Here is a 19,534-nt window from a genome sequence, read left to right on the forward strand (position 1 = left end):
GGCAAACACTGATCTGCTTTTTCTCATAGCTGCCTAATTATTCCTATTGTGGAGCTTTATATATAAGGCGGTGGTATACTGTGTGTACACTTCTCTGCGTCGAACATTCGTTTATATATTTTTGAGATACATCCATGCTATTCCATATATTGTTTAGCTTGTTAACTTTTATTGCTGAATAGTATTCTATTTTATGAATATTATACAATTTGTTGATTCATCTCAGTTCTGGAGTACTATGAATAAAGCTGCTATGAAGATACTTTTCCAAGTCTGTTTTTGGACATATGTTTTTATTTCTCATAGATAAATGCCTGGGAGAGAAATAACTGAATTATAGTTTAAATGTTTATGTCAATTTATGAGAAAATGGCAAACTATTCTCCAAAGTAATTATTATATTTTATCTGTATAATCTATAATTTTGTCAACTCTTTTGTTCCGGAGACTGGTAATTTTTGTCTTCTTTTTTTCTTTCCTGATTAACCTAGCTGGAAGTTTACCAGTTTTATTTATCTCAAAGAACCAACCTTTGGTTTAATTATTACTTTTTTTCTGTTTTCTATTTCATTGATTTCATCATTATTTTTTCCTCTTTTCTTTTTACATTGGGTTTCGTTTTCTCTTTATTTTTGTTTATTTTAGTTTTTTAAGGGAGAAGCTGAGGTCATAGACCTGACATTGTTGACTTTAAAAAACAAAAGAGCCACTTATTTTCTCAGCAAAATTCACTTATTCAGGAATAGCAGAGGAATTGCAATGTGAGACAGTTAAACTACTGTGAACTAGGAGCAAATCCAGAGAACAGAAGATAGAGGCTTGCTTTTATAGGGGAAAGGAGGAAGCTGGGAGGGGCTTTTCGCTGAGTTTTTATTGGCTGGGCTGCTATGAGGCAAGGAAAAATCCTTCCTCCTGCTGGGATATGTAAAATAAGCCTTCTTTTGGGAATGTGAGGTATGCTTCTTAGGGCTAGTGGTAGTGTGTGAGAGCACCTCTTTCAGGGCTTCCCAACTCCATTTTAATTGAGATTTTCTTTACCTATTTTCCCAAGATTTTGACCTTTCTTTTCCAATATGGGCACTGAGTGCTATAAATTTCTTTCTTTCTTATTATTATTTCTAATAAAAATTGTTTATATTTAAGAACATGAACACTTGATATACATGTTCTTAGTAAAGTTTGTACTACAAACCAAGCTAATTAATATGTCCATTTCCTCGTCTAATTACCTGTTTTTCCTTTTTGATTGAAGAATAATTAACATAGAATGTTATAATTAGTTTCAGCTGTACATTGTCCTGATTCAAAAATTCTATACATTATTCAACAATTGTAAGTGTATTCATCTGCTCTCACTGAATCACATTATTATAATATGATTGACTATATTCCCTATGCTGTACTTTTCATCTCCATTACTAATTTTTTTTTATAACTGGACGTTTGTACCTTATATTCCCCTCTATCTATTTCACCCACCCTCTGACCCACTTCCCCTCTGGGATTCTCTGTATTTAAGAATCTCATTTTGTGTTTGTTGATTGGTTTTTTTGTTTTGTTTTGTTTTGTTTTTAAGATTCTACATGTAAGTAAAATCTTATTGTATTTGTCTTTCTCTGTCTGACTTATTTCACTTAGCAATGATACCCTCTAGATCCATCCATGTTGTCACAAATGGCAAGATCTCTTTCTTTTTAATGGCTGAGTAATATCCCAATTGCACCTATATATATATGTGTGTGTGTGGATAGATAGATAGATAGATAATAGTCTTTGTCCTTTCATCTATCACTGGACATTTGGGTTGCTTCCAGATCGTGGCTATTGTAAATAATGCTAAAATAATCATGGAGGTGAACATATTTTTTCGAATTAGTGTTTTTGTTTACTTTGTTTAAATATCCAGTAGTGGAATTAGTGGATCATATGACATTTCTATTTTTAATTTTTTGAGGAACCTTCATAATGATTTCCATATTGGCTATACCAATTAATATTCCCACCAGCAAAGCACAAGGGTTCCTTTTTCTCAACATCTTCATCAACATTTGTTACTTCTTTTTGATTCTAGCCATTCTAACAGGTGTAAGGTGATATCTTATTGTGGTTTTGATTTTCCCTGATGATTTGTGATGTTGAGCATCTTTTCATGTGTCTGTTGGCCATATGTCTTCTTTGGAAAATGTCTAATCAGGTCTTCTGCCCATTTTTATTTATGTTTTTTTTTTTTAATTTTTAATGGTTCATTTAGTTTTGAGAGACAGAGATCTGCAGAGTACGAGCGGGAGAGGGGGGAGGCACACACACACACACACACACACAGAATTCAAAGCAGGCAGCAGGCTCCAGGCTCTGAGCTCTCAGCACAGAGCCCGATGTGGGGCTCAAACCCACGAACTGCAAGATCAGGACCTGAGCCAAGGTCGGTCGCCTAACTGACTGAGCCACCCAGGTGCTCTTCTTCTGCCTATTTTTAATTGGAGTATTGGTTTTTGGGTATTGAGTTTTATAAGGTCTTTATGTATTGTGGATGTTAACCCCTTATCAGATATATCATTTGAAAATATCTTCTTCCACTCAGTAGGTTGCCTTGTAATTATGTTGATGGTTTCCTTTACTGTGCATAAGTTTTTTACTTGGTGTAGTCTCAATAGTTTATTTTTGCTTTTGTTTCCATTGCTTAAGGAGACATACCTTAGAATAATGTTGGTAAGGCTGATGTCAAAGAAATTACTGCCTATGTTATCTTCTAGGAATTTTGTGATTTCAGGTCTCATATTTAGGTCTTTAATCCATTTTGAGTTCATTTTTGTGCATGGTGTAAGAAAGTGGTCCAGTTTCATTCTTTTGTGTATCACTTGTCCAGTTTTCCCATCACTGTTTAATGAAGAGACTCTCTTTTCCACATTGTATATTGTTGCCTCCTTTGCAGTAGAGTAACTGATCATATAAACATGAGTTTATTTCTGGGCTCTCTTTTCTGTTCTGCTGATCTGTATGTCTACTTTTGTGCCAGTACTATACTGTTTTGATTACTACAGCTTTGTAGTATATCTTAAAATCTGGCATTGGGACATCTCTAGTTTTGTTCTTTCTCAAGTTTTCTTTGGCTAATCAGAGTCTTTTCTGGTTCCATGCAAATTTTAGTATTATTTGTTCTAGTTCTGTGAAAACCACTGTTTGTAAATTGACAAGAATTGCACTGAATCTGTAGATTGCTTTGGGTAGGTAGTATGGACATTTTAACAGTACTAATCCTTATATTTCATGATCATGAAATATCTTTACATTTGTGTCCTCTTCAATTTCTTTCCTCAATGTTTTATAGTTTTCAGGGTACAAGTCTTTTACATGCTTGGTTAAGTTTATTGCTAGGTATATTATTCTTTTTGGTGCAATTGTAAATGGGATTTTTTTCCCCTAATTTCTCTAGTTAATTATTACTATATATAAATGCAAGAGATTTATGTATATTAACTTTGTGTCCTTCAACTTTACTGAATTAATTTATCAGTTCTAATAATTTTTTGGTGGAGTCTTTAGGGTTTCTTTTTAATGCAGTATATCATGTCATCTGCAAAGAGTAAAGATTTTATTTCTTTCTTACCAATTTGGATTCCTTTTATTTCTTGGATGATTTCTTTGGCTAGGAGTTTCAGTAGTATGTTGAATAAAAGTTGTTGGAGTGGACATTCTTGTCTTGTTCCTAATCTTAGAGGAAAAGCTCTCAGTTTTCACCATTATGATGTTAGTGGGTTTTACATATATAACCTTTATTATGTTGCAGTATGTTCCCTTTAACCTACTCTTTTGAGAGTTTTTATCATGAATATATGTCATATTTTGTCAAATGCTTTTTCTTCATCTCTTGAAATGATTATAAGGTTTTTATCTTTTCTAAGTTGATGTATCATGTTGACTGATGTGCAAATACTGAACCACTCTTGCATCCCTGGAATAAATTCTACTTGACCACCATCGTGAATAATTTTTTAATGTATTATTTAATTTTCTTCTTAATGTTTTGTTGAGGGTTTTTACATTAATGTTCATCAGAGGTATGGACCTGTAGTTTTCTTTTTTTTTGTAGTGTCTTTGTTTGGTTTTGATATCTGTGTAATGCAGGGCCCATAGAATGAATTTAGAAGTTTTTCCTTCTGTTCTATTTTTGGGAATAGTTTGAGATGAGTAAGTATTCACTCTTATTTAAAAGTTTGGTAGCATTCATCTGTGAAGCCATCTGGTCCTGGACTTTTGTTTGTGGGGAGGTTTTTGATTACTGATTCATTGTCAGTAATTCATCTGTTCAGATCCCTTTTTTTTCTTGTGGTGAGAGCACCTGAAATGTACTTTCTTTCTTTTTTTTTAAGTTTACTTATTTATTTTTGAAAGAGAGACAGCGTGAACAGGGGAAGGGAAGAGAGGGAGAAAATATATCAAACAGCACAGAGCCCAGTGCAGGGCTTGAACCCATGAAACTCTGAGATCATGACTTGAGCTGAAACCAAGAGTTGGACACTCAACTGACTGAGCCACCTAGGTGTCCGTGAAATGTAATTTCTAAGAGTGTTACTTAGTGTCTAATTGGGGATTTTTGCAGATATCTGTCTATAATTGATGTGAAATTGAATTCTAGAGTCAGAAAAATAAGCTTTGTGTTCCTTGAATGGTACATTTATTGAGACTTATAACAGTGTAAGTCTCTTTATCTCCTCTTATCTGTATTATTTTATCAGATATTTTACTTTTACACATATTATAGATCTCCACAACAAATTACCATTACTGTTGTTTCAGTATTTGAAATTTTTTAAAGGGTGTGTTTGTATGTGCTTGTGTGTGTCTATGTGTGTGTCACAGAGAGGAAGGGAATGAATGAATGTGTGTATACATATATAATATAAAGATAGTTTATAAAATGTCTTTTTTATTTGCCTGCATATTTAATCTTTCTGGTGCTCTGTATTCATGTGGGCAGATCCAGACTTCCATCTGGTATCATTTCCTTTCAGTCTAAAGAATTTCCTTCAGCATTCCTTGTATTGCAGTTCTATTGGCAACAAATTCATCTTTTGTTTATAAGAAAATGTTTTTCTTTTCCTTTAATCTTTGAATGATATTTTCATTTGATATAGAATTTTATGTTGATCATTATTTTATAGTTTAAAGATATCCTTCCAGTGTTGTTTTTTACTTTTTTTTATTAATGATGAGAAAGGTACTACTCTTATAATTGACCTCTTTATTTAATGATTTAATACATCTTTTTTCTCTTTTTATCTCTTTTTTAGTAGTTTTGTGATTAACGATGGTTTTCTGATTTTATCCTACTTGAGTTCACTGAGTTTATTGTGTAAAGTGGCTTTCTGTTTTTGATAAAATTTAGAGTTTTTAGGTAATATTTCTTAAAACATTTTATCCTATTCTCTATATCATCTGATTCTTAGAGTCCACTTGTGGTAGGGTCCCCTCCCTAAGGAGAGGAAAAAAAAAGAGAGAGAGAAAGAGAAAAGGAAAACAAACAAAAAACCTTCAAGGTAACCTGGCTATGCACCTACGTGACAACATCCCTCATGACCTTGTAAACTGAGGCCACTTAATCAGACTGCATATTTGTGTCTGTTACCATTTTTGGGAGACAAAGAAATAGAACATGTATAAAAGACTATACCACATGACGTTCGGTGCTCAGTCCTTCGGGTACAAACCCAACTGAGCATTACTGGCACAAATAAAGATACTTCCTGGAAATTAAAAAGCCTCAGTGTCACGACTCTCTGTGCAAGAATACTGCTACACAATTATATGTTTATTTTATCATTTCACACTTAACGTTGGACTTACAGGGTCTGTTGATTTTCTTCAGTCTTTTTCTCTTCTCCTTATTTCTATTTGGATAATTTCTCTTGACCTATTTTTAAGTTCATTGTTTTTGTCATCTGTTGTATCCAAGCTGCCATTAACCCCATTACAATAATTTTTCATTTCACGTAGTGTATTTCTCACTTTTAAGATTCCCTTTATTTTTTATAGCTTCCAGATCTATTTCGAAATTCTCCTCTTTAACATATTTCTCTTCATCATCCTTTCCTATAGATTGTATAACGCGTCTATTATAATTATTTTAAAATCTTTATTTGATAATTCAAATATCTGAGGCACTTGTGGATATGTTTCAATTACCATATTTTTTACTTAATTAAGAGTCTTATTGCTTCTTTGCATGTCTTGTGATATTTGATTATATACTAGGCATTGTGTTTAAAAATCAGTAGAGACTAGAAAGGGTTTGCTTCCCTGGGATTTGATTCTTTTAAAATCTCTTCCTGTCCAAAGCTCTTCAATGATTTAAAGAAAAGTATGTTTTGTTTGTTTGTTTGTTCAGTGATTTATTATTAACTTTTGTAGGACTGAAGTTTTATACATCCTTTTTCCTTCTAATCAGCTGTGGATCTCCAGACAAATGTATTTTTGAGAGTACATTCAAGTTCTCTCCTGATTCACGTTTTCTCTCTCATTCTCCTAAGGGATAAGTGTCACTAATTATAACAGGGCACCTTAACTTACTTTTCTTAATTTATTCTTCAACTTAAAGTAAGTAACAAATATGTTACTAATATTCTCTCAGCACATCCACTGTGAATGGATATTTAAACATCAGAAAAAGGAAGAAACCTTGGCGCTTACATGTTTACTCTTATGGAACGCTGATTTGTTCTTGACCTTCTCATCATCTTTCATACCAAGTGTTTTAACTTTTCTGCACACTTTTAAATTAGTCAGTTTAGACTGAAGGTAAAAGGTGAACCTACCTATTACTCAGATTGTTTGGTCAGGAACTAGGAGTTGTTGCCTAGTTGGCCTGCCTGTGGTGTTCTACTGCACAGTCTGTTTCCTTCTCGGTTTTTATTTTACCCATCTGCTTTTCTGATGGCTAATATTTCAATTTCTAGTTTGTAGTTTTAACAACCTGCTCCATGGTAATTGGATATGCCTATTTCCAGCCTCTCCATCTGGTTCTTGGCTTTGGGCTGTCCATATTTCATTACTTATATGTAATTTTGCTCATACTGACTAAAAATTGTGTATCTCCCCTCAGACTCTATCTATATCTCTGTCCCCTCTAAACTTTGCTGAGCTTTTCTCAGTCCCTGACACCTACTTTAGACTTTTAGTCAAAGTTCTAATGATATTTTAAAAATAACTGTGACATGTGAAAGAATGCTTCCTAAAACAAATTCCAGGCTCAAAATTTGCATTTACTTACATTTTATACTGCTATATTTTCATTTCAGTATTTAAAATGTAGCACATTTATAATGGGGAAAAGATTCTAACTTATATTTGTTTTTTATCTTTAAAATATTAAATTTGATACTTGCTGGTTTATGCCTCATGCAGATGTTGACTTTCCTCCTAGTTCAATCTCTGCAAAAGACATTGTTTTGCTTTTTGATACAGTGTCCAAATCACACATATCATATTCCCTTAAAGAACATAAGTATTTTACACCTTTATAATTTTATATTGCAATAACTTTAATATGCACACCTACAGACTTGTCAAATGAAGTCTGATCATTTGTTTAGGTGTTTTTTCCACATGATGCTGTTATGTACATATTATAATTTAACTTCTTTGATTGAAGTTTTGATTCAGTTGCCTACCTTTGACTGAGTTGACAAATTTAATTGCTGGTATCCTTGTTATAGTATATAGTCATGGAGAATTAGAATTTAATGAAGGAATAAAATTTACAATTAGAGTTAGGAATAATATGACCAAATTTTAAAAATATCTACCTAAATAACCCAGAATTTGAGTGATAGTTATAAAATGTACATTGCTACTCATAAAATTTTTGAAATTTCACTTATCTAATTGAATAGATATATGTATGTACCAAAAGATACCAAGACTATTAGAATCACCATCGATTGAATGAAAATCTATAGTAAGATGTAAATATAGTGACAAACGTGATCTTAGCCATGGGGCCTTTGTTGACATAGTATTTCCCCCCAGTGTCATTTAGTATCAAGTCTTTGTCATTACTATGCACTTACTATTTTTTAATATCCTATAATGATTACTATTATTATAATGACATATTGTTAAACTTACTATTATCCTCACAGAAGGCTATGATCATGATTTTTCCGGTTCCTAAAAGGAAAACAAACCCAGAAACTCTTTTGCCCCAATTCCTTTTGTTTTTCCGAAGTTTTTTCATATTGAGGCTCTATTTACATAATGAAAAATACCTGACTATTTGGTCAGTATGGTCCAAAAACCAATCATGTCTCAGGGAATTAAATTGTTGGACCTTGTGTCAGCTGAAACCACTGATTGTTAAACTAAACAAATAGCTTTCAGTGAGTTATTATTGCCTCACCAAACCTTTCCTGATGATCCTCCACCTCCCAACAGAAAATTCGTCATAGTGGATCTACTGTTAACGATTTTCATACAGGCGTCAGCCTGAATTGTGTGTAATATAAGCACCATCAAACACCTTAAATGCCTTGTCTCTTTTCTACCAAGAGACTGGTTTTTCATGAGTGTGTTTATTCCTGTCTATAGCCATATCTTTGCCAGGCTTAAGGCTGTAGGCATTATGGGCCACAGATGCCAGCCTTCCTAAGAACTGTTTTCCAGGGCTGTCATCAAGCTTCTTCCTTCTGGATTCTTCGGGGAGCAGGGCTGGCAGCTGTGCATATGCTTTGGGGTCCACCATTCAGTTAAACTGCTAATGCTGGGCTCCTGTTTTCCTGGCTCCCTTGAGCTCACTCAAAGAAACAAAATGGTATTCCCATATGTCCCTTATTGTTTTCTTGGCAAATCTCCCTACCTCCTTTAACCTCCCAGACTCTAGTATATAAGAGACAAACTTTCTTTGTGAAATTTCCTTTCCTCTGAAGCTGTAGATTAATAGCATTGATTCTAAAACAAACTGTCTTTTTATAAAATCCTTTTTAAGGCTGAAGTTAACTGGTTTTGAGGACTATATTGACATATTTCAAAATATTGTGCATACCAGTGAATTGCAGTTAAAGGCAACCCAGAAGACTGACCTTGATTTACTAATTTCAATGTCAAATTTTATAAGTGGTTCAGATATTATTAGGAGATACCCACTGACTTAATAATGTTCAAGTATTCTACAGTGTAGTATTTTATCCTTACATTCCTGTTTAGTTCCTTCCCTTTGGAAAGAATCACAAAGCAAGATTTAATATTTTATTTATAGAATTAGGGGCACCTGGGTGGCTGAGCTGGTTAAGCATCTGACTTCAGCTCAGGTCATGATCTCACGGTTCGTGGGTTCGAGCCCCGCGTCGGGCTCTGTGCTGACAACTCAGAGCCTGGAGCCTGCTTGGGATTCTGTGTCTCCCTCTCTTTGCTCCTCCCCTGCTCACGCTCTCTGTCTCTGTCTCAAAAATAAAATAAACACAAAAAAATTATAGATAGAGTTAACAATAAAGATATTATACAGTACTTCTCAAAGACTAATGGAATTGAGTGCAAGTAGATAAAGTCTAGCATTTGTCAGTAATAGGTCTTTAAGATGATGTAATTTGATCCCTTTTTTTAATGAAGACAGACATGATAGGGCAAGCCAACTATTTACATTGTTTAGTAGACTTAATGACTTTCTTTTTACTTCCAAATGAAATTTGGAATTCAAGAATTGAAGAATTGAAGAATTCAATTCTTCAAGAATTGAAGGCTGGGAAGAGGAATATTCTACTCACATTATTGTTGCCATACTATAAAACATGTGGAACTATTTTTCATCACAGATACTAGGTAGTTGAAGAGGAAGACCTCAGAATACACAAAAGGTTTGCAATTACTATTCATTAGGAACTTTGAGTGGGAGCTGGTATAAGGCATGTTAAACAAATGTTAAGTTGTATCATATCCATAATGATCAACTCAAGATTGCAGGTTTTTTAACATCTTCTTAACACTCCTATACCTGAGCCATGCCTGAAAAGTGGAATCTGAGCCAATTGTTTCACAAGCTCTTACAAGGAAAACATGTCAGGGAAGCAGGAAAGGAAGAGTTCCTCTCTGTTTTTCTTTCTCTGCTCCTGAGTTGATTTCTGGTCATCTAAATCCCCAAATGCATTACCAGGAAGTGATAGGAGGGGAAGGAGTATTCTTTCAATTTTCATGAATGATCTTTCACCTAAAATTGTAACATCCAGTGATATCAACAAACATATTGTGAACAATTTCTTTTGAACAAATTTCAACTTTAGCTGAAAGAATGGACTTTCATACCACTATGTTGATTGTAATCAGCACCATTTTGGATGGGGAAACAGAGTCCACAAGTTCACATGAAACATCATAGATATTTCACAATGCGCTAGAGAATTTTGATGGACATTTTGCCTTATTCCACTTTACCTGAATCAAAAGGAAAGAAATAAATTACATACTTAATGTAACAAGATGAATAGTGGTATTTATATTTTAAATCCTATTACAGAAAATATTATTACCCCACCACCACCAAAAAAAAGGAAAGGGAAGGGAAGAGAAAAGAAGGAGAGGAAGGAAGGAAGAGAAAGAGGAGAGAGAGAAAAAGAGAAAAGAAAGAAAGGAAAGAAAGAAAGAAAGAGAAAACTAACCCATACAGCAATTAAAACACCCAAAACAGGATCCAACAGACAGCATAATCACTTCAAGCAATGGTTTTTAAAAACCAAAATTTTACTATAATACAAAAACTTTAGGATTTTCTATACAAGTAAATGGTACAGAAGCATTATATCTTTACCATGTTTCTGACCTCTTCCCTCTGTGCAACTTAATATAAAGAACCAAAAATTTATTACTATAAATAAGTTTTAAAATGTGTCAAACCAGCTAATGCATGCTTTATTTTTATTACTCTTTTTAAAAAAATTTTTTAAATCTTTATTTATTTTTGAGAGAGTGAGAGAGAGACGGAGTGAGAGCAGAGGAGGAACAGAGAGAGAGGGAGACACAGCATCCGAAGCAGGCTCCAGGCTCCAAGCTGTCAGCACAGAGCCTGACATGGGGCTCGAACCCACGAACCATGAGATCATGACCTGAGCTGAAGTCGTGCACTTAACCGACTGAGCCACCCAGGCGCCCCTTTATTACTCTTGATCTATCATATAAAAGACTTGTACACTTGGCAAGCATGTTTCTTGAGATGTTAAAGAGGTCACTTAAGAGCATACAGATTTGTTGGGAGGTAAGTTGTGCTAGCCAGCATAGGCTAAATTTGAGATTCTGGTTGCTTTCAGCACTACTTTTTACTAGCGCCAAATAGCTTATTCACCAATATATTTGACAACTATAGTTATTATTTAATAGTAAAGTAGATTAAAATGTTTCCAACTATTTTTTAAATATATAGGTAAAGGAGTGTTTCTTAAAAGTCATTTTCAAAATTGATACTGCATCAGTATGAATATGGAGTAGCTGGGGTTTTGGCTTCTAATGAAATATTTCAAACACATAAACCACGGCATATGAATTTTCAATTCAAAAAATGTATTGAAGTAATAATTCAACCATCACATCTTTACTTGGGAATACATGCTGTAGAGTTTTTCCCTGCTGTTTTTCCATGTTTTGATACATGGTATCTCACTGAGGATCGATACTTAAGTACATTTAGAAATACTTTAGTAGTAATAGGGAGGTAATTGAGTTCTAAATTAGCAGTCCATTTAAAAAGAAATTTTAAAAACAGAATCAAATTAATTGGTTTGACATGCTCAATTAGTCTTTGGATAGTAGGCAGTTAAATTATACATAAAACAAAAAAAATTATACATAAAACATTTTTTAAAACAGGACAGTTTCTTTGATTTTGTTCTTATAGCTTCCAAAAATAGAGTTATATTGAAAAGATTAAAAGTCTAACATTTGACCAACTACTTCTAACACAACAACAACAACAAGAAAAACACAATCTCTTGTCAGTTTATTAATATCACAGAGAATTTCTGTACTATGTACTGCAGTTATGTTTTTATAAAGAATAAAGCAAATTATTAAGTTGCTAATGGGACTACAGGCTATATTACAGGTAGTTTAAGCTCTAGATCATTGTTTAATATTTTTGAAATGTATACGTAATTTTTACTTTTTTCTCTTTTGGATTCTATATGTATTGGCCTATTCTGTTATATAATGTGTTCTTGACTTTCTACATTACCCTCATCAGTTGTCATTAGGCCCTTATTTACCATGATTTCTGAAACCTAAATTACTCTATACAATTTGGAATTACTAATGGTTCTTACTATCCATCACATACCTACTTGGCCATGAGAATGTTAGAGAAATAAAAATAGACATTTCTCCTGTTCATGAGACCATCGTAATGAACGCAACAAATAAAAGGATCAGATTGTTTTACATTTTCCAAATTTTCATTTACCATCCATGTGAGGGCAAACTGAGCTTATGTAGAAGAATTTGACTTTGGTTAGGCGAGGTAAAACAAAACAAAACAAAACAAAACAAAACAAAAACCCAAATCTTTAATGTGGTTCTACTGGTTTGCTTACTGCCTGGGGAGGGTTTCACTGTGCATATAATGAATTTACAAAGTTGGGCATTTTGAGAAATTTGACCAGAAAATAAAAATAAATATGTCATCTGTTATGAAAATAGACAATAGTCTAAAATGATTGTATTCCTTTCCCTCTCATTCAAATCCAGTTTTACATATAGTCAATGTCACAGATTCCCTTTCCATGACTATATATGGGAGCAGATAGTCTCCTGCATTTCCCCATATGATGACATCAGAGAACACATCCTTCTCTTTAACCAAGGAGAAGCATCCACAATACTGATCCAGACAACAACAATAGTAAAAATATGGATGAGTACACTCTGGAAACACCGTTGCTGTTAGTGACTAAAATATTGCCAAAACTCTATGATTAGTAATGTTTGTGATTGAAGAGAATTTAAAACTTGAAAGAGATTTTTAAAATCAGATTCTTAAGATAAAATACATCTCCATTAAATTGATACAAAGTTACAGAAAAGTATTTCAGCATTTGTTTGCTTAGATTAACTACTTAATCTTCATAACTGAATAAAATACACATCAAGGAATTTTTTCATGAAGTAAAGTAGAAAATTCAAAAGGATATGAAATGTGTAGGTTTTACTACTATAATCTGAGATGCTCAAAAATTAAAGGACATTAAGTAAAGACATTATATGAACTTCAAGTTTTGAGAAAACTATTTTATTATGAAATGAAAATGATTATTGTTAGCATTAGATGAGAAAATAATAAATTGATCATCTGAGTCCTTTATATAGGTTTTTTAATGTTATTGAGGCTAGTAGACTTTTGAATTTTTTGAATTATGAATGTAAATTATTAAAATGGCTCATTGAGAAATATTCATTGAAGACATATATTCTTTTTTTAAAAAAAATTTTTAATGTTTATTTTTGAGGGAGAGAGTGACAGAGACAGAGCCTGAGTGGGAAAGGGGCAGAGAGTGGAGGAGACACAGAAGATGAAGTGAGCTCTAGGCTCCAAACTGTCAACACAGAGCCCAAAGTGGGGCTTGAACTCATGAACCATGAGATCATGACTTGAGCCAAAGTCGGACACTTAGCCAACTGAGCTACCCAGGTGCCCCATTATATATATTTTTGAGCCAAGGAAAACCCTGGTTCAAGTGGTATCCCATACATAAATCTTTTTGCATGGGGCGCCTGGGTGGCTCAGTCAGTTGAGTGTCTGACTTCTGCTCGGGTCGTGATCTTGTGGCTTGTGGGTTCGAGCCCCATGTCAGGCTCTGTGCTGACAGCTCAGAGCCTGCAGCCTGCTTCAGATTCTATGTCTCTCTCTTTCTCTCCCTGCACCTCCCCCACTCACACTCTGTCTCTCAAAAAATAAATAAACATTAAAAAAAATCTTTTTGCCAGACAATAAAGGGTACAGAAAAATACAAATTCCTTGTTAAGAGGCTCATAATCCATTGTGAAAATCCAAGATTTCTGTCAGAAAACTAGTGTCATTTTAAACCACTTTTGTACAATAGTTCATCAAATCACAGACTCCATTAATTGTAAGGAACAAAATAGTTTATGTGTTTCTAAGAAAGAAGATGCTCCCATATCTTTTTTTTATTTTTCTTAGTTTATTTATATTTATTTTGAGAGAGAGGGTAAGGGACAGAGAAAGAGGAAGAGAGAGAGGATCCCAAGCAAGCTCTGCTCTGTCAGTGCAGGGGGCAACATGAGGCTCAAACTCATGAGCCATGAGATCATGACCTGAGCCAAAATCAAAAGTTGGACGTTTAACCAACCTACTCAGCAACCCAGGCACCCCGATGCTCTCAAGTCTTAATACGCAGCTTCCCACAAAAAGCTGGGATGGAAAAGTTGGGATCTTTGAGATAAGGAAGAACTTACAGCAAGATCAAAGGAATGGCCAGAGATAAGGACCATAATGGTATCTATTCACAAATTTATTTGATCATTCTTTACTGACCACTGGCTATCTGCCAGGCACTATGTAAATCTAGATGATAAAATGGTGATCCAAGTCATATAGGAGTGACCCCACTGTGGGGGCATTAATTATATAAGTTACAATAATCAAAAGTATTAAGACAAATAACCACACTAAGGTATATTATTACAAACTAAGACAAGTTCTCAGAAACAAGGGTTGGCAGATCTCTAAGTACATATTACACAGGAAACTGATGCTGACCTACTGAGGCTCAAGGATGGTTTCTCTGCAGAAGTGATGTTAGAACTGAAATGTGCAGGTAAGGAGGTGTTATCTGGGTGAATGGAGAGAATACATAAGTGGAAGACATTCTATCCCAAAGTAGGAGCATGTGCAAAGGTCTGTGGCTAGGGGAAACAGGCTTATTGGAGGAAACAAAAAGCCACTGGCTGGGGTGGAGAAAGCAAAGTGGATGGTGGTGCAAGATGAAGCTGAAAAGGTGAGCAAAGGCCAGATTGTACAGTGTTCCTAGTTTTAAATGCTTGTTTTTAGGTGCCAGATATTCTGGGTTGGACTCCCAGCTCTGTCACTTGCCTAGGTATGAACCTTAAGCAAGTTCTTTAATCTTTCTATGCCTTGATTTCCTCGTTCATGAAATGAAGATAATAATGTTATCTCCCTGCAAGAGTTGTTAGGATTAGATTAGCAATAATAATAATCCACAGTAATTATTATTTATCATATTTTTATTTATCAGGGAAGTATGTTGAAGGAAGAAAGGGACAAAGTAACTAGAAGTATTTATGGACTGGATGTTTGTGCCCCCCAAATTTATAATGTTGAAACTCTAGCCCTGCTAGATTGTATATAAAGAAAGGGTCTGTGAGGAGGTGATAAAGGCTACATGAAGTCATAGTGTTGAGACCTTAATCTAATAGGACTAGTGTTCTTATAAGAAGAGGAAGAGATTAGAATTCTCTCTCTCTCTCTCTCTCTCTCTCTCTCTCTCTCTCTGCCCTTGTGTATGTACACTCAGAAGAAAGTCCACATGAGGACTCTAGGAAAAAGTCAGACATCTGCAGGCTGGGAAGAGTTCTCAACACAAACCCAACCCTGCCAGACCTTAATCTCAACTTCTAGCCTTCAGAACTAGAGAAATTTCTGTTGTTTAAGCCCTCCAGCCTGTGGTATTTTGTTATAGTAGCTTGAGTAGACTAATACACCAAAGGAGTAAATTGGAGGAAAAGGGGGACAAGATATCTGAAAATACCTGCAAGGAAGTGAATATATTGATGGGCCCTGAATTCTAACCAGATAAGGAGGGAACTGAACATGGTGACAAGGATGAATGGTGAATAGCAAAAGTTAAATAAAATCAGTGGATTGAAAGTCTTGGTGCAGTTGGGGCATTAATTGGAAAATAGGATTGTAGTAGAGTTGTATGTTTGACACTAAGATTATGGAGTAGATGTCTCAACGGTAATGGCAAAGTCTAGTAGTATGACTGTAAATGGAAGATGGAGTCACTGATGATGAGGAGTCAGAGAACTGAGAAATCAAGTGTCTATATGTATGTATATTGAAGTCAATAAATAATTATTGGAGGAGTGATGGAGAGAAAGGCAGAAATTCAAAAGGCAGAATATTCAAGGAGTAGATAGAGATGTAAGTACATAGATTTGAGTGATATTTAGAAGCAAAATCAACAGGAATTGGTCATGAGTTAAAAGTAAATGGAGGAAGACTAGGGAGAGGGAGCCATTTAGGATAACTCATTAGCTTCTGTCTTGAGCCACTGGATGAATCACGGTATCATTGGTAGGTTAGAGAAGATCCAAAGTTTGATCTTGGATGTATTGAATTTGAAGTGAACTTGCAAGTGAGTATTTAAGTGAAAATATTGAGTAGGTGGACTGATACTTTGGTCTGGTTCAGTGCAGGGCTTACCCTGGAAATATAAATCTGTGAAGTATCTGATGATGGGTGGTGACTGAATCCACAAAAGTGGTGGCATTGCCTCCGAAGTCAGCGTGGAAAGAGGAGAAGAGAAGTCTAAGACTGGGTCCTGAGTACTTTCATTATTTAAAGGGCAAGCTGAGGAATATGAACATTCAAGGGAAGCTGATTAAGAAATGGAAAGAGAGATAAATAAACCTGGAGAACATGAAATCATGAAAGCTAAGAGAAGAGAGTGTTTTTGAAAGGAATATATAGCCAGTAGCGTTTAAAGCTGAAAGGGTCCAGGTAGGCTGAAAGCATAACCAGTATCTTTGGATTTAGTGACATGGAAGCCATTGGCAACCTTAGTAAAAATGTCTTTACTGGACTACGGAAGTGGAAAATAAATTAGAGGTAGGTAATTGAGGCGGAGGTGAGGATAAGGAAAAAGGAGACAGAAAGGTTGCCCACCATTTCAAAAATTTTGCTTGCTAAAAGGGAAGAGAAGTGTGGCAGTTGGAGGGATCAGTGGAGTGGAGGTATATAGTATATTGTATAAATGTGTATGTTTGTATAGTTTTGGTTTATATATATATATATATATATATATATAATATATATTATTTTCAAGATGGTGGAAACGAGCTTGTTTAAATCTCAATTGTGTGTGTGTGTATAATTTGGAGTCTTAATATGAATTTAATATGATAGTGAGAAAAACATAAATGATGGTGAAAACGTAAGAGGGAGTGGGATCCTAACTACAGGTGGTAAAATAGATTTTAGGAGGACTAATACTTCCTCTAATGTAACAGGAGGCAAAGGGAGCCAGACTGCCACAGGCCTCAGTTTCAGTCATCTTACTGTGTTTATCTCTTCTCTCTGTGTGTGATCTAATCCTTTTTTACAAGAAAGTATTGTGGGGGTGGATGCAGCAGGCTTTATACTTTTAAAGCAGCCATGAGACACAAGGAGAACACCAGCTCTGTCTAGTACTGCATCAGGGTTGTGAGGTGTGAGAGAGGAAGCAGCTACTATTTGAACAAATTGTGGAAGAAGCAGCCCTGCTAGGCTTCAGCTAAGGAAAGGGGGGCCCTCAGAAAAGATGTGGAAAATGTTGATAAGAGCACAGTGGAAGCTTTGGATGGATCGTAATGACTGTGAAAATGTTTGCAAGAAGATAATTTTCAGCCCCAAATCGAGCAGTTTCAGAAGCAGTTTAGCAGAATGGTGGAGGTTACTGTGGAAGATTATAAAGTGAAAGGCAAACGCCTCTGTCAAGGAATTTGGCTGAATGGGAGAAGATAGAATTCAAATTCTCTTTGGCTTCTTTTCTTCTATAATCTAGTTAATTATTTATGTGATTTTATTTCCATCTTGTTCTTTAACATGATTTCTATTCAGATTGATTTTTTTTTGTACATAATACTTGATTTTTTAAAGTTTTATTTAAATTCCAGTTAACCTACAGTGTAATATTTGTATATAATACTTTCTAAAATCCTTTCTTCTGAGTCATTGTTCATATTTTTCCTCTTGCCCGGAATACCCTTTAAATAATTTCTTTACCTTTGTGAACACAGCTCTTCCTGGAAGACCAATTCAAATCTATTTCTTAACTTTCTCTTTGGTTTATTTTTTTTCATTATGAAATAATTAATGTTTGTTGTAAAAACATTTGGAAAAGATATGAAATTATAAATTTAAACTAACCCACATGATACCATCACTCAGATATATCATAGTGTATCTATTATTTTTAACACTAATATTTCCAAAGTTGATGTCTTCCTGTTCTACTTAATATTCGAAATAACATTGTAATGACTGTATAATATTCCATGGTATAGATGTACCGTGGTTCATTTAAACATTCTTCTAATATTACCTAACTTAGATAATTCCCATTTTTTCCTGTTGTAAATAAAACATTATCTTTTATATAAATACTTGTCTACAAAGTTAATAACACCTTTAGGGCAAAAATCCTTTAAATATATTAGTAATTCAAAGGGTAAATGTTTTTAAAAGGCTCTGAATCTATAAAGATGGATTATTTTCCAGAAAGGCTATATTATCTTCTTCTAAGCAGCATTTTTGAGGGTATAAAGTACCATTGCATTGTCAGTATAGAGTACTGCAAAAAATTCCAATGTCTTGGGTCAAAAAATGTTTTTCTGTTAGGATTTAGTTTGCTTTTATTTGATAATTTAGTTGAATATTTTTTCATATTGATCACTGAATTTTTTCTTCTTTGTAGCCCTTTACCTGTAAAACATACTAGTTTTAATTGAATTGTCAAAGATTATTAGTATTGTGAATCCAGTTACAGAAATTCATTACATGCTAATTACATTGCCGTGTATCATATTTGTTATTTTCATCCTGTTGTTTTTCCAAACAGGATGTTTGCACTTATCATAATATGTACTTAATAATCTTTCCCCAGAAGTCCAATAGCACACTAAAGCCTTATTCTACAATCTTAAAATTTCTGTCTCTTTAGTGTTGACTATTCATTAATAGTTTCTCTCATATTAGTCTTTTATTGCCAGACCGATAGTAAGTACCTTAAGAACAATAATAGGAAGTATGTTTATCATCATGTCTACATTTGTAATTGCTATTGATTTGACTCCTAATTTGCTTCTGAGATTATCATTATCTATATGCTTATCAAAATATATAGCAAATTAGCTCATTGTATGTTGGTTACCATAATGTTCTAGAATATTTATGTAAATTTATGTATATTTAAAGTCCTAAGGAATAAATTATTTGTCTTGATACTATCTTTATGACTGCAGTAAGATTTGGAAAAAAAAATCCCTGGGGTGTATTAAAATTATTTCAAAAGTTTTAGGTTTCTATATTAAAAAAATATCTTTGAGCATGTTACTTGAATCATACTTAAGTGAAAGGTGGTGTAAACCATCTGATGAATGATTTTTTTTTTCACATCAAGCAACCCAATTTTTCTGAGCATGCTGGCTTTGTAAGGATTTATAGTTTCTTGCCTTCATGCTGGAGTTACTTCAGCTTTCCGTGATGCATTCCAACTAATCTGGAGGTTAAGGCATTCCTTGATCATGGATAGATCTGATTGCTACT

The 19,534-nt window shown here is 34.2% G+C and overlaps 1 protein-coding gene across 20 annotated transcripts in view; it reads left to right on the top strand.

The window, feature by feature from the left end:
* The window catches only part of HDAC9 (histone deacetylase 9), a 930,192-nt gene that overhangs the window by 715,321 nt on the left and 195,337 nt on the right, over positions 1 to 19,534 (top strand). The window lies entirely within an intron of this gene.

Source organism: Panthera onca, chromosome A2 (assembly GCF_046562875.1).
Source record: "Panthera onca isolate mPanOnc1 chromosome A2, mPanOnc1 haplotype 2, whole genome shotgun sequence".
Lineage (NCBI taxonomy): Eukaryota > Metazoa > Chordata > Mammalia > Carnivora > Felidae > Panthera > Panthera onca.